The sequence below is a fragment of the Mus pahari genome, chromosome 20, assembly GCF_900095145.1.
Source record: "Mus pahari chromosome 20, PAHARI_EIJ_v1.1, whole genome shotgun sequence".
Classification (NCBI taxonomy): Eukaryota; Metazoa; Chordata; class Mammalia; order Rodentia; family Muridae; genus Mus; species Mus pahari.
In genome coordinates, this window is record NC_034609.1 from 18,787,629 (window position 1) to 18,802,989 (window position 15,361).

Below are 15,361 nucleotides of genomic sequence, written 5' to 3' on the forward strand. Positions count from 1 at the left end.
AAAAAAAAAAAAAAAAAAAAAAAAAAAAAAAAAAAAAACCTAGAAAAGAACAACGGCTTAAAGGAAGCAAACACACTTCGCTATTGTATTCCTTTTGACCCTTTGGGGCTTCCTGTTCCTTACAGCCACAACACATTTCCACCCCGCTTCCGGCGGCATAGTCCAATCAACAGCTCTCTCCCTCCCCGAGCGCCTCGTGGAAATCCGGTGCTCCAAGACCGTATGGAGCGATCCGATTGGGTCGTTCGCCCTTCGGCAAGGGGATGAGCTGGTTCATTCCAGGCTGGCGGGCCGAGCTGCGGGATCACGTGACACAAACCTTGACCGATGATTGGCTGTCTGAGAGAGAGGGTTTGCCACCGAGGAAGGGGCGTTTCCTAGGGGACCGAGGGAGGGCCCGGGCGGTGTGAAGCGGGGGTGGGCCCCTGCGCGTAATGGCAGAGCCGCGTCCTCGCGTCCATCTTTACCGCTCTCTTGGACCTGTCACAAAGGAGTCGCGCCGCTGTCGCTGTCCCCTCCCTCCGGTGGGCCCAGGAGCTAGTGCAAGTCAGTGCCACAGCCCGACCGCGCTGCTCTGGGAAGCCCCTTGGGGACGTGGCCGGGAAGGGAGCTGGAGGGCTAGCGACGCCTGTGAAGGAAGGGAACAGCCGCTGGAGCCTGGGTCGGAGAGACCGGACTGGGGCCGTGGCCGTCTCCGGGCAAGGGTCTTGGAGAGGGTGGCGTTGGTCAGAGCCTGGGAAGCAGCCCGCACGCTCTCCTCCGAGGCCCGCACTGGAGGCGCCTGAAAGCGGTTCCTGGAAGAGGGTGTTCCCCTTTAGGGGATCTTGACTGAAGGAGGTCCTGGGGTCACCCTCCCGAGGAGACTGCGGCTAAGGTGAGAAGCAGGTACCCCCTGGGGAGGCTCCGGATGCTGGGGGGGGGGGCTCTCGTTCGGGCTCCTCGGCACCGAAGGGGTCGAGGGGCGCACGTCGTGAGGTAGGGATTCCTTCTGGGGAGTTTTGCGTTGCAGTGGGAAGCCGACTTCCCCTGGAATGGTCTGGTGGTGCCTTGGGGTGGAGAGTTCGACGTGGAGCGAGACTGGAGAGAGTTCTTCGCCTTAGAGAGAGGTTGGAGGCGGGAACCAGACCTAGCGGATTCTCCTCTCCAGGCCTGAGCTAAATATTAAGTGAAAAACCCTTGGGGAGGGCAGTCCTTTCCGTTGGAAAGCCCTAGATCGGGATGGTAAGCGGAAACGGGAATAGTCGGGGTTCTTCCCCCACTCTGGAGTCTGACCATGTGTCCCAGATTCTGCTGCCTCTGGCCTTCGCGCCAGAGAGTGGGACAGGGGAGTCATCCCACCAGCAGCACCCCAAGCGAGCCTCCAAATTTGGCTTTACTTCCTGCCCGCCCGCCCGCTTGTCTGCCTCACTTTCCCTGTTCTTAACAGAGGGAGACCTAGTTAGAGCTGCTGGGCTCTTGAGATTGTCTTGCGTAGATGTCCGAGAGGAAGGTTTCATCCCCTGGAGTGATGTACTTTGAACTTTTTAAAGTTGGCAGTGTCTGTTACCGTCTAAGTAGAGTCGTGCGGTCTCCCAGGCTCCTCACTTAACCCATCTGCTTGTTCTTCCTTAGTTGAAGTGACTTGACATCTTAAGAGGTTTTTTCTGTAAAATAATGGACGCTGCGTGTGAAAGTAAGGTAGGGTAATGGATTGCTGTTGAGGAATAATGTGTTTTCTAATCTGGAAAATTGTTGATGTAAGAGATTAGCATAAATACTAGCTTGATTACCTGTAGAGCTCTGAGAACCGTGTATCACTGAGTGAAATGTTAGTCTAAACCCTGCCTGCTTCCTTGACATGAAGAGGTTTCCAGCTTTTGTTTAGAGAGTTTTAATTTAACTTTCCACTTCTAGTAGTGCTGGAAGGAATTAGCACTTCCTTCGGGAAGTTTTTCTTTAAGTAGTTTGTTCTAAATATTGTAGGCTCACTTTTTCTTGTATCTGTTCTTTGGCCTTTGAATGGCTGGCTACAGGTAGTGAAGGCTAGGCAGCACCCTCACCACTTGTAATTTGTAAATGAGCCTGTAGGGTTTTTTTGTTTTCTTCTTCTTTTCATGAATTCTGCCTTGTGGTACCTCCAGAGCAATAGCTTACAAGGCACTTTTCAGTTTTCATTTTATGTAGAGTTTGCGTTTCTTGAGATGATAACTTGCTGTGTAGACCCCTGATACTACAAGACTACAATAATAAAATTGTTACCTCTGTCAGTATGTGACACTTCAATAACTTTAGATTAGTGGCACTTGTAAGAGCTGCATTGTTAGAGCTGATGTCCCAAAGTTTTAGGGATTTCCTTGTGTGTGTGTGTGTGTGTGTGTGTGTGTGTGTGTGTGTGTGTTTGAACAAGGGTTTTTGTTATTGTCTTTTTAAAGTAGGCTTATTTTTTTTTTTTAGGTGACCTGAATTTCCTGTATTTTAATCTTATGTTTCCTGATTGTTTGTTGGTCTTTTGTTTTACTTTCTGTGGTGGTTTTGTGAGCTTCTTGATTTCCCAGGATACATGGTACCCAGGGCTTCTGTTTAATATCTTTGCAAGTTCTGCTTTTTTGCTGTTTGTATAAGCCCTCTATTTTTTTCTAGATACAGTATTTTTAAACTATTGATTATAGAAAGTATTCTATCATGGTCTATGTAGACTTTTTATGCTTTGTCAGCAAAATAACTTCTTTTAGTAAATATTAAGGGGAACTTGATACTTATAAATGCTTAGAATTGTATATAATAGTGTGTTGTTTTTCTGTACTGAACAGGGGAAAAACCGCTCTATTAGTTCTAAAATATGATTAGTAAGTTTAGTAACAGAAGCTGTTTCTGAAGTGAATTTACAACAAGCTGTTTAAACTCACGTGTTGAAACTAGTATTCAAGGATATTTAACCTAATAATGAAATAATCTCTCTCTTCCTTTGCGATAGTATTTTACTATATATTCCTATAACCTGCTGTCCTCTTGCCTCAGCTTCCTGTAGGTGTATACTATACCCAGGTTTGTTTTTTTGTTTCTTGTGTTTAGAGACAAGGTCTCCTTATATAACCCTGGCTGGCCTGGAACTCAGATCACCTGCTTCTGCCTCCAGAGTGCTGGAATTAAAGGTGTGTGCCACTGTGTCCAGTGAAGTAGATTTTATGATTGAGAATCACCTTGAAGGTTTTAGAATACAACTTTTTTTAATACTCTAAAATCTGTGTAGCTTAAAAAATTATTAGGAATTTTATAAAATCTTTTCTGCAAAACAAATTTTAAGAGAATTTTATTTAGGGTGTTGGTGGTGGCCCATGCCTTTAATCCCAGTACTTGGGAAGCAGAGACAGGTGGATCTCTGTGAGTTCTAGGACAGCCTGGTCTACAGAGTGAGTTCCAGTGAGGGTTACAGAGAGAAACCCTGTCTTGAAAAACAAAAACAAAGGATTTTATTTTTAATATTTTAATTACATATATGTAGGAAGGGGACTCTGGCACATGTGTGCAGGTGCCTTCAGAAGCTAGAGGTGGTGAACCTCTGGAGTTGGAGTTTTAGAGGTTGTAAGCTTATTAGTGCTAGGAACAGAACTTGGGTGCTCTTTACCACCGAACCATTTCTCCAACCCTATTAGGAATTCTTGAAGGTGGGGATCTCCATTACAAAACACTAATGGAAAATTTTCTCTATTTTAGGATCAGATCCTTGTAAAATGTAAAATTCGTTTTGGGTCCTAAGTGTAAAGGGGAAGTCAGCAGGCATCACAAATGACCAACTGAACCAGTAATCAATTTCAGCCGACTCCTCCTCCTCCTCCTCCTCCTTCTTCTTCTTCTTCTTCTTTTCTTCTTCTCCTCCTCCTCTTCCTCTTCCTTCTCTTCTTCTTCCTCCTCTTCCTTCTTCTTCTTCTTCTTCTTCTTCTTCTTCTTCTTCTTCTTCTTCTTCTTCTTCTTCTTCTTCTTCTTCTCTTCCTCTTCTTCTTCCTCCTTCTTCTTCAAGCCTTTGGCATTTTTTAAGGCATCTGCCATTGGATGGATTTTTTTTTTCCTGGTATTTAAATTTAAAAATTGAAAGCAGAACAGAGAGGAAGTGATGAATGCCAAAACCTGGGCCACAGCCCTTAGGAAACTTTATAACTTTTAGTAGGATAAAAGAACTAATATTTTCTCCTCTAGAAAGAGTTACAAGCACTGGTGAGCTGCCCACCATGCGTGCTGGGTCCTCTGCAAGAGCAGGGCGTGCTCTGCCACTGAGACACCTCTCCAGATTGCTTACTTGCCTTTTTTGTCTGAGTTTTTGAGAACTAGAAAATATTTAAATAGAAAGAAATTGGTGTACTCCTAGAATTGGTAAGGTTTTTATCTCTACGTGTGACTCTCTTACTGCTTGAAATTACAGTATCCAGGCATAATTTCATGGGTCCTGTACACTTCAATTAGAAAGTCTGAAATTTCTTCCTCAGCAAGTATATTATCACTCTGTAGTTTATGTTTCAGAGCTGGTTTTTTCTTACTTCTCCCTCCTAAAGAATTAAGTTTCCTCTCCTTTGTTCACTGAATGCAGTATTCTCAGACTGTGAGTCCTACTCCACCCTCCTCATGGGAAACACAACTCCTTATTCAGTTTTTATTGTTCCATCATTGTTCATAGTTATAGATGCTGATGTACTACATATTAATAACTTTCCAAGTTAGTTTTAAGGCTTAATAAAATAATGTATTTGTTGCTTCAGACTTAAAGCAATTAGGATTTACTGCAATTGGACAGGGGAGATGACTCAGTGGGCAAACATATTTGCTCATAGACGCCTGAAGATCTGAGTTCAAATCCCCATAACTCATGTAAAACCATGCACAGTGGGGTGAATCAATAGCCCAGTGCTCTTACAGGGAGATGGGAGGCAAAATTGGTAGGGTCTTCAGAAGTTGGCGGCTAGCCTGGCGTACAGAGAAAGACTGCTTCAAACAAGACAGGAGGTGAGGAGCAATGCCTAAGGTTGTCCTGGCCCTCACACATACGTATAACATATGTCTGTAATCACATATGAACACATATCAACACTCACAGATTTTTTTTTTAAACAAAAAAAATTATTGTAGTCGTTAGTACCTTTTTTCCCTAAGGTGGTCTGTCCTGAGACGCTTAGCACCAATGCGGAGCTTCTCATCTCTCAGGGACAGGATATGGATTCCTGCAGGATTCAGAAAGGGCTTAATTTGGGGGGGGGGGTGTTACAACATCCATATTGCCTTAAAATAATCTGGTTTTCCATTGTGATTTCTGGTCCTTGTTGTTTTCATTACACTTGCTGTTTAACCTTAGTTTTATCCCCAGAACAGCGACATGGCCAGGGCATGTTCAGGTGGTGTCTTTTTTTTTTTTTTTTTTTTTTTTTTTTTTTTTTTGAGACAGGGTTTCTCTATGTCGTCCTGTCTGTTCTGGAACTCCTCTGTAGACCAGGCTGGCCTCTACTCACAGAGATGCACCTGCTTCTGCCTCCTGGGGGTGCTGGGATTAAAGGCTTGCACTACTACCTCCTGGAATAATTTTTAATTTCTCAATTTTTAAAAATTAATTTTTGTTCTCTGTATGTGCATGATGTGAGTGTGTGTGTGAGTGTGTGTGTGTGTGTGTGTGTGTGAGTGTGTGTGTGTGTGTGTGTGTGTGTAGATCAGAGAATGACTTTGTTTTCTCCTTCCACCCTTCCATGGATTCCAGGTATTGAACTCAGGTGACCAGGCTTGTGTGGGAGAGTGCCTTTACCCACTGGCCTTGCACTCCCAAAATTTGAGATGGTGTTGCAATGCAGTTGCTAGTGCTAAATTACAGTCTTCTAAGAAGTGCCCATACAGAGACACGCCAGTGTGATCAGGCACTAGAAAGTGCTGGGGCCCATAGCCTCCTCCTAGAGGCCCTCGTGTGTTAGCCATAGACTTTGTCAGGGAGTTAAGCATGGTCTCTAGTGCTATCCTTCATCCCTAACTTCAGCGCCTTTTGCCAAGAGGGCAGGGACGTCTTTTCATCTTTGTTCACATTTATGAATGGTGCCATCACAACTTTTAAACGTATTTTCTGGTTTGTAACTATTTTAACTTTCTAGTTTTATATATTTTAGAATACATTCACCTAGGTATTTATGGCTCCACCTATTAGAGCTGCTGGGTATACAAGTGCATATACAATCAGGTGTTTTAGACACCATTTTAAACAGGTATTATTAAAGAAGATTTTGCCATTTGTGCCACTTATGTATGCTTCCTTTTCTTGAGAGCATAGAGTTTTTTCAATAGAAAAAGTTATTTTCCTTAAAACTTATATGTATTTGGATAATACAGCAACATGCTTCCTGTTATTGGGCCTGCTGAGGATAAGTAATCAAGAATATTTCATTTTTTTCCCCTCTTCTGCAGCCATCATTAGCACTTTCTAACTCAGTTCTTTCTTAGAATTTCCTTTTGGGATATAAGGTAGATTTTATTTTTCATCCTTAAGACTCATTGAAGAAAGGCCGGACGGTGGTGGCACATGCCTTTAATCCCAGCACTTGGGAGGCAGGCGGATTTCTAAATTCGAGGACGGCCTGGTCTACAAAGTGAGTTCCAGGACAGCCAAGGCTACACAGAGAAACCCTGTCTTGAAAAAAACAAAACAAAACAGAAACAAACAAACAAACAAACAAAAAGACTCATTGAAGAATATTTACTGTTTGGTTGGTTCTTTTCATTTCTATTATTCTGAAAATTCCTTGCTCTAGTCAAGACCTAAATTTTATTTTATTTCTTATATATATATATTTGTCTGTATATGTATGTGTAGTGTGTGTATATGTGTGTATTATGTGTTTTCATGTAGCTGATCATGTGTTTGCACACAGACAAGAAAACCAGAAGTTGTCATTGTCGTCCTCAGTTGCTTAAGGCAGGGTCTCTCACTGAACACATAGTGCGTCTATTCAGCTAGTCTAGCTAGCCAGCTTGCTATGGGGAGCCCCTCTGCCTCTAAAGAGCTGGGATTGATTGCAGGTTGTCTGCCGTGGGTGCCCAGCAGTTATGTGGGCGATAAGGATCCAGACTCCAGTCTTCATCCTTTCACTAGTACTTGACCTGTAGAGCCATCTTCCCTGTAACAGGTGTTTTTGTTTTTGTTTTTGTTTTGTTTTCTTTTGTTTTTGTGGTTGTTGTTGTTGGGTATTTTGGTTTGGTTTGGTTTGCTTTGCTTTGGTTTTTCAAGACGGAGTTTCTCTGTGTAACCCTGGCTGTCCTGGACCAGCTGGGCCTCGAACTCAGAGATCTGCCTGCTCTTGACTGCTGGGATTAAAGGTGTGCACCACTATACGAAGCTAGTTTTATTTTTGATTCATGTTTCGAATCCTGAAAGGTTTTGTCTTTTCTCCTTTGTAATGAGTCAGGTCAGGATTGTGTTCTATCAATCTTTCTGCCATAGTCTCACCTACTTCTTGCTATAAGTTTTTGACACCAGTGTTGCTGCTATTGGACTAGAATCTTTCAACATTTTAGGTGAAAAATTTCTAGGTACTCTTTCAGTTCAGAGAGATGACCTAATTTTTTTCCAAAGATGTTCTTTCTTAAACCAACCTCAGCACATAAGAGGAGAATCATCCTGTGCTTGTCCTAGCCACTTGAAGGATACAGTCTAGGGCATAATAGTCCCCCATAAAACCTAAGCCTCAAATGCTCAGCACTACTACTGACACAGTTTTGAATACTTGAGTCATGTGAAAAATACCTTATCAAGGCCGCCTTTCCTTCTGGGTGTAAAATGAAATTCCAATCAAATACAACCAGCTCTTGATATGCAAGGGAGATTGGCTCCTCAGGTCTCCTATAGGTACCAGAATTTATAGATGCTCAGCTCCCTTATATAAGATGGCATAATATTTGCATATAACCTACATGCCCCTTCTCTGTAACTTGTTTAGCACATTTAATTCTTAGCTTTAATTGTCAATTAGACACAATCCAGAACCACTCCGGTGTCAGTGAGGGATTGTCCAAATTAAGTGGGTCAGTGGACATGGCTGTGGGTAACTTTATTATGTGTGAAGACCTAGCCTATAAGTGGGTGGCACCATTCTCTGTGCTTGGGGGAAAGTGAGCTGTCATGGATTTATACAGCCATTGCTATGTGTTCCTGGTGTGATATGACTAATTTCCTCAAGATCCTAGCTCTGTGATGTCCTTGCTATGATGGACTAGCATGAACTGTGAGCTGAAATAAATCTTTTCTCCCCCAGCTTGCTTTTGCTGGGGTATTTTTTTCCAGCAACTGGAAGAAAATGTTTTTTTGTTTTTTTTTTTTAATCTTAGTTAGTGGACCCTAGTGTCTACAGGGCCCTTTTCTCTTGTGTGTACAAACAAGTCGGTCTATGTGGGCCTCTGATTTTTTTTTATTTTTTTATTTTTTTATTTTTTTTGGTTTTTCGAGACAGGGTTTCTCTGTGTAGTCCTGGCTGTCCTGGAACTCACTTTATAGACCAGACTGGCCTCGAACTCAGAAATCCACCTGCCTCTGCCTCCCGAGTGCTGGGATTAAAGGCATGCGCCACCACACCCGGCTTGCAGGGCCCTTTTCATCTGGAGTTAGTGGGCCCTAGTGTCTGCAGGGTCCATGGAGCTGGAGGGCTTCTGCAGGCTTTCCCTCTTCTCCTCCAACAAAACAGCAAATGCTTTAGACCTTAAACTAAATAATTCAAAAATCTTTAGAAAGTTTGGAGAGATTGCTCAGTGGTTAAAAGCATTGGCTACTCTTTTAGAGGACCTGGATTCAATTCCCAGCACCTACATAGTGGCTCACAGCCATCTGGAACTCTCTTCTTCTGGCCTCTGATATAGACACATCCAGGGAACGCCCCCCTGCCATGGACTGGGGCTCTGTGGGCCCTCCTCAATCCATGGGAATCAGAGTCCCGGACAGATGGGCATGCATTCGGATGGGGATTGACACTCAGATTCTACACGCTCTGTCGTGAAGCACATAAAATAAATTAAAAAAAAAATCAAAAACAAACAGAAACTTTAGGTACCTTCTGTTTCAGCCTGGCATGTATGCTGTCAAAATAACATCTGCATTTCTATTAAGATAAGATAATATTACAGCACTAAATAATGTCTTGTTACTTAGTTTTCCTCCAACCAACCTCAATAATTAATAAAGAAACCTTACTTTTTTAGATATCCTGCAGAATATTTTTAAAAACTTATTTCTGGGTAATGTTTCCCATATTTTTCTTTTACTCTGTGGTTACTGCAAGTACCCTGCTGGAAATGAACCCTACCTTAACAGAGTTTGAAGACACTGATATATGTGTTTGACAAAACTCAGCATTTAGATACTTAAGGTTTGCACGATACATAAATTTAGCTTCTAAAAAACACAGTGATAGGTATGCTGAGTTATTGGGGGGTGTGGTTACTCTAAAGTATACAGTTAACTTCAAAATACATTATTGCAAGATGTACATGGCTTGGTAAGGATATAGTGGACAAGTTTGTAATAAATACAAAATGTGAATTGTAGACTAAGTGGCATATATATAGATTATATATAGATACTCACTGTTTATAGTGAATTAGTTCCTTTGCTGTATGCTTGAAAGTTTTCATCATAAAATGTTGGTTGAGGACAATGAAAGATAATACCAGAAGTTACAGTTTGAGACATACTGTATTGAGAGAAAATCCAAGAACATTTTCTAATGAGAGAAAAATCACTGAAACAATGTATAACTTGACCTTGCATGCTGTTTGGTTCAGCCTTGAGGGTAAAGGGCTAAAGAACATCCTATAGCTTGTAACCCTGTTTTGGAATGATGAGGTATTTTGGACCTGATGACTTGTTTTCTGTTCTTATGATCATTCATTTAACCAGCTTCTCCATTCCCGACAGCATACATAATCCTGAAGTCTGCTCAGGGAAAAGGACGGTCTTACCATCAGTGATGAGCTTAATAACTAAATGCAAGCAAATATTTGAAGAGATGAATCACTAACTCCTGAACCATTTGTTAGAGAGGGTTAGACCAGTTAGCTAAAACCTCGGGGGGGGGGGGGAGTTGAAAGTAGAGAATTGTGGGTTTTTTTTTTAACTGGCAGTGAGACAGTGAAATTTACAAAGATCTACTGAGTTTGTTGGCTTCTCTTTCTTTTTCTTTTTCTCATAGGAATTTTGAAAACTTGAAATGCTATATTGTCTATAATCTTGCAGCAAAATGGAAGTTAAGAGTGATGGTTTAAATTGTTGCCATTAAGATGGCGAGAAATATCTACTAAGCATTGGTATTCAGTAATAAGAGTTCTCTTTGATTCAGTTGAGGCTTGCCCCAGTCACAGATACAATAGTTGTTTTTGTTTATGTTTGGCTTTAAAATTGACTTCATGAGATAATGGTGAGGACAATGTTAAAATTTATGGGCATTAAAAATATATTGCCTTTACATAATCTCTAGTCTTCAACTCTGGATAATAGTACCCATAAACAGGCTACAATGCTTCATAGGGTATATTTAGTGGAAGATACTATATGGAACTATTTTTATTGTTTTTCATCCAATTGTTTTTTAAGTATTTCATTATGAAATTTTCATACATGCAGACTTGCACTCTCTCTTACCCCCACAATTTTGTAGTTATGACAGTTTTCTAATGACCATTTTGGCTGTCATCTCAAAACATTCAAAAATAATGTTAATTTTTCTGGAAAGGAATATTGACATATTTGCTCTCACAAGAGTCACCATTTAATATTTAGTTTATCTGATAATTCATTCAGTAGATGGCAGGTTCTGTGTTAGGTACTAATAGTGATTTCCAGACTTGGCTGCCATCAGAACCACCTAGGGAGCTTTTAAGTAGTCACAGGCGTGGGCTGCATCCTGGAGAGCATTTTGACTCTTTGGAGTTATTATGAGGTAATAATTGTTCCTTCTTCCCTCTTGTAAAGTGTATCCATGGTCAGATTCCTGGAGGGAATGCCAGTGAGTATAGCAGAGCTGAGACTTGTACCCGGGGCCGTCTGCTTGTGATGTTCATGTACTGTGCTTGGTGGCCTGTGTAAAATATGTAGCTGAGGGTACTGTCTTCAAACAGTGGTCTTTGGGGAGATAACACATTTTCTTTATAGGCAAAACAAAGTTGTTTGAAGTGTAATTGTTTAGCCTTAGTAACCAAACAATAGGTAGTCACAACTTCTTTCCTATGGAAATATGTCTTGAGTACCTCCCATTTCTAAAAAGGAAGCATTTGTAATACTGAAGGAATCTGAAGTTTATACTTTGCATATATGCATGTACCATGGCTATAAGCCTAAAAAATATGACCATTTCATGAATTTTTTAAGCTAGCTGCACTTCTTTTTTCTTTGTATGTTTCATGAGTGATGAACACTGTATAACACTTCTTGGCTCCTACCACCTACCTGACACCTGGTCATTGTAATGGTAACTTTATGCTAAGGAAAGATCTCTAGCTGGTGTAGTGGTGTATCCCTTTAATTCTAGCATTTGAGAGGCAAAGGCAGGAGCATCTCTGAGTTTGAGGCCAGCCTGAGTTCCATAACAGTCAAAGTTACATAGTGAGAACTGCCTTGAAAAAATAAAAACAAAAGAAAGAAAAGTGTTAAAATCTCTAGTGTTAAAATCATTGAAACTTTTAAAAAATTCATTTCACTAGACTGGTAGCATTATGCCCATGATCAAAGCTACTTGAAGGCTGAGGCAGGAAGATCACTTGAGCCAGGAATTCAATACCAAACTGGGTATGGACATCTTAGTGAGATTCTTAAAAATAATAATAATAAAAAAAAACTAAAAAAGAAACCTACACTGCCTACCCCACCCCCCAAAAATATATCCTGGCTAACAAACTTATAGTAAACATCGTTTTCTGGGATATTTAAGGATATAACTCTTTTGGGAGACATTGACCCAAAGTATACTTGATTTCAAATTCAGAAATGGAAAAAAAAAACTTTAATTTTCCCCTTGTCACTTCAAACTTGGTCAGGTTTTTAAAAATACCTGCATGTGTGGAATATCTCCTAATCACTTTAAATTATAAAAATTATTGAAATTTTTAAAAATTTACATTAAGGAAGTAATCAATTTATGCAAGCCTTAGGAAAATAATTTTAGGTAGAATGACCTCTTAAGATTTGAGATCCAGTAAGCTGCCTTCATCACAGGCACTTTTGACATTGTTTTTTCTCTTTTTAAAGACTTATTTATTGTTCTGTGTGTTTACTTGCACGAGTTTGTGTGCACCATGTAACTTGCAGGAACTCTTGGAAACCAGGCTCAAAGGAACTGGAGTTGCAGATGGTTATGAACAGCCATGTGGACGCTGGGAACCAAGCATGGCTCCTCTGGGAGAACAGTAGGAGCTCTTAACCTCCAGCCCATTTCACTGTCCCTTAATTTTTTTCTTTTAAATTATGCTAAATAACTTTGTCTGATGCCATCACACTGTAATTTTTATAGGACTTGTTCTGTCTCCTTCAGGTCTTTGTTTCCTGGGACTTAAGCTTACTTTGATATTCCGAGATCATTTTAAGTTATTTTTAGTGCCAGATTGTCCCTTACTCAGGTATGTTTTCCCCCACTTAATGTTTCTGGTTAGACTGAGGGTATTATTTGTATCTTGTGTCCCATTCTTCTTTCCATACTGATGGTGTGTAAAGACTCTGGAGCCCATGAAATCTTTTCTGCTCTGGCAGCATGGAGCACATTCATGGGCTCTTGACCATTCTGAGAAAACAGTTTAGAATTAGTTCTTAAAAAACACCTGTGTTAAATCATCTTGGACCACTCTCTTCCAGCATCCCCAAAATGCTAATAGATCTAGTAACAGATGTTTATACTATAATGTGTAAAAAAAATTCTAGCTTTTAAAAAGTTAAAGTTTCTTTATGTCTTTTCTTCCTGCCTGCCTTTCTTCCCTTCCTCCCTCCCTTCCTGCCTTTCTTCCTTCTTTCCTTTGTCTACCCCTCCCTCTCTCCCTTCCTTCTTTCCTCTCTCCTTCCTTCCTTCCTTTCTTTTATCAAGAAAGGGTTTTTCTGTATAGCTCTGACTTTCCTGGAACTCACTGTAGACCAGGCTGCCTCTACCTAAGTGCTGGAATTAAAGATACATGCCACCATTACCCTGCTAGCTGAAGTATATTTCTATAAATTGGTAAGGTAGCTCTGTGTATATTGCATAGGAAGTTAACTGAGCTTGGTATCTCACACTAGTAACCCAGCATTCAGGAGGCACATGAAGGAGGATTTTTGCAAGTCCAGGCCAGCCCAACCTGCATGCTGAATTTAAACTGGCCTGGGCTAAAGAGATGCTGTCTCAAAAAAAAAAAAAAAAAAAAAAAAAAATCCAAAGAATAGCATTTGTAGTTTCAGATAGAAAGAAAAAAAAACTAATTTTCAAGTGCCTAATAATTGGTATAAAAGCAAGCAGATGTGTAACAAAAGTTATTAGACAAGAAGAGCCAAACGTGTGCACTCAAGCTCACACATGTAAGTCTTGCTATATAATCCACAGTGGCCTTTAAAAACTCATAATCTTCCTGCTTCAGCCTCCTGAGTGCTAGAATTTGCAAGTATGTCCTACTAGGCCTAGCATAGAGCATGCGTTCTTAAATGTCACTTGATCTTTTTAAAAAATCAGCATAGTTTATAAAACTATATCTATAAATATTAATATTTATAAACATATCTACAAATACATTTATACATTATTTGTATGTTATATTCATTATTTATAAATATATTGTTATTTATATGCATGTTATATTTATATATTTACAGATATATTTTATATTATTATATTTATATAAAATGTTTATATAACTATATATATAAACAGAATTTATAAATCTTTAACTATGCAAAGTTATTTCTTGTTTCTTTCTCTGTTTAAGTACAGAAAACTCTTGATTATCTATTTTCTGGAGGAGGAATTGTGCCCTGGCCTTCAGAGTAATAGGGATGTTATGCAACTTTTTCTGAGTTTAATATGTGTTTTATGTTAAAAAAATCTATTTCCAGCTGAGTCCTTATGTCATGTTCTTACCTATACATTCAGTACATCCTTTTTAAGTACAAGCTTCAATTTTTAAAGGCAGCCTCACTGGTTTAAGGGAAACAGCCTGAGGGCAGTAATATCTATTCCCATATTTTCATTCTCCTCTGGTACTTTGTGAAATTAGGTACACCTGTGTGTGTGTGTGTGTGTGTGTGTGTGTGTGTGTGTGTGTGTGTGTGTGTGATGTTCCATGTATACATTACAAGTTGCCTGCCCTAGATTTTTTTTAACCTCTAATAAAATGTTCTCAGACCTTAAAGAAAAAAATTCTCATCTTTTTTTTGTTTTTGTTTTTGTTTTTATTTTTCCTGAAACAGGACTTCTCTGTGTAGCCTTGGCTGTTCTGGAACTTGATCTGTAGACCAGGCTGGCCTTGAACTCAGAGGTCTGCCTGTCTCAGTTTCCTAAGTCTTGGGATTAAAGGAGTGTTCCACCACACCCAGCCTTTTGTTGGGGTTTTTATTTTGTTTTGTTTTTACTTTTAGCTACCATCCTTTTTTCTGTCTCCTACTTCCAAGTCTTTTTTTCCAGAACGTAAGCACATGTTCTCAGATCAATGAAGAGCTATTTCTATCATTTACGATCGTAAGCACACTGTGTGGGACGAAGCTAACCATCTATGGGCTCACTGAGTGCAGGGACTGTGCCTTCCCTGTTTTTATCCTTCTAGTCCCAGCCCTGGTGCTTGGCCAAAAGTGCTTAGAATGTTTTCAGGCAGAGATAATCAGTATATTTTATTCTTAACTTTTTAAGATTTATTTATTATTATATCTAAGTACACTGTAGCTGTCTTCAGACACACCAGAAGAGGGTATCAGATCTCATTAAGGATGGTTGTGAGCCACCATGTGGTTGCTGGGATTTGAACTCAGGACCTCTTTAAGAGCAGTCAGTGCTCTTAACTGCTGAGCCATCTCTCCAGCCCTTATTCTTAACTTTGTAGCAACAGACTAATCATTGTAAGGAATGTAACTTTGCATTATGAATTCACAATTTTCTAAACAGTCTTGCTTATGTAATAGAAAAATTTTGTCTATAACCACTTGCATGATTTCTATAAATATTCTCATTCTCATTCTCTCTCTCTCTCTCTCTCTCTCTCTCTCTCTCTCTGTGTGTGTGTGTGTGTGTGTGTGTGTGTGTGTGTGTGTGTGTGTGTTACATGTGCATATTCCCTCTGTGAGTATGTAGAGGCCAGAACAAAATATGGGATGTCTTTCTCTATTGTTCTGTTTTACTTTCTTGAGATAGAATCTTTTACTGAACCAGAGCTG

The 15,361-nt window shown here is 40.2% G+C and overlaps 1 protein-coding gene across 3 annotated transcripts in view; it reads left to right on the top strand.

Annotated features, from left to right (window-relative positions):
- The first annotated feature begins 382 nt into the window (after positions 1–382).
- Rspry1 (ring finger and SPRY domain containing 1) overlaps positions 383–15,361 on the top strand; it is a 54,495-nt gene continuing 39,516 nt past the window's right edge. The window contains exons 1-2 of one of the 3 annotated variants that reach the window (XM_029532477.1): positions 788–874; positions 12,513–12,597. The gene's annotated coding sequence lies outside the window, so the exon portion shown is untranslated. Of the gene's footprint in view, positions 875–12,512; positions 12,598–13,078; positions 13,185–15,361 lie in introns of those variants that run through there. The other 2 variants (XM_021220330.2, XM_029532478.1) reach the window with 2 other exon arrangements.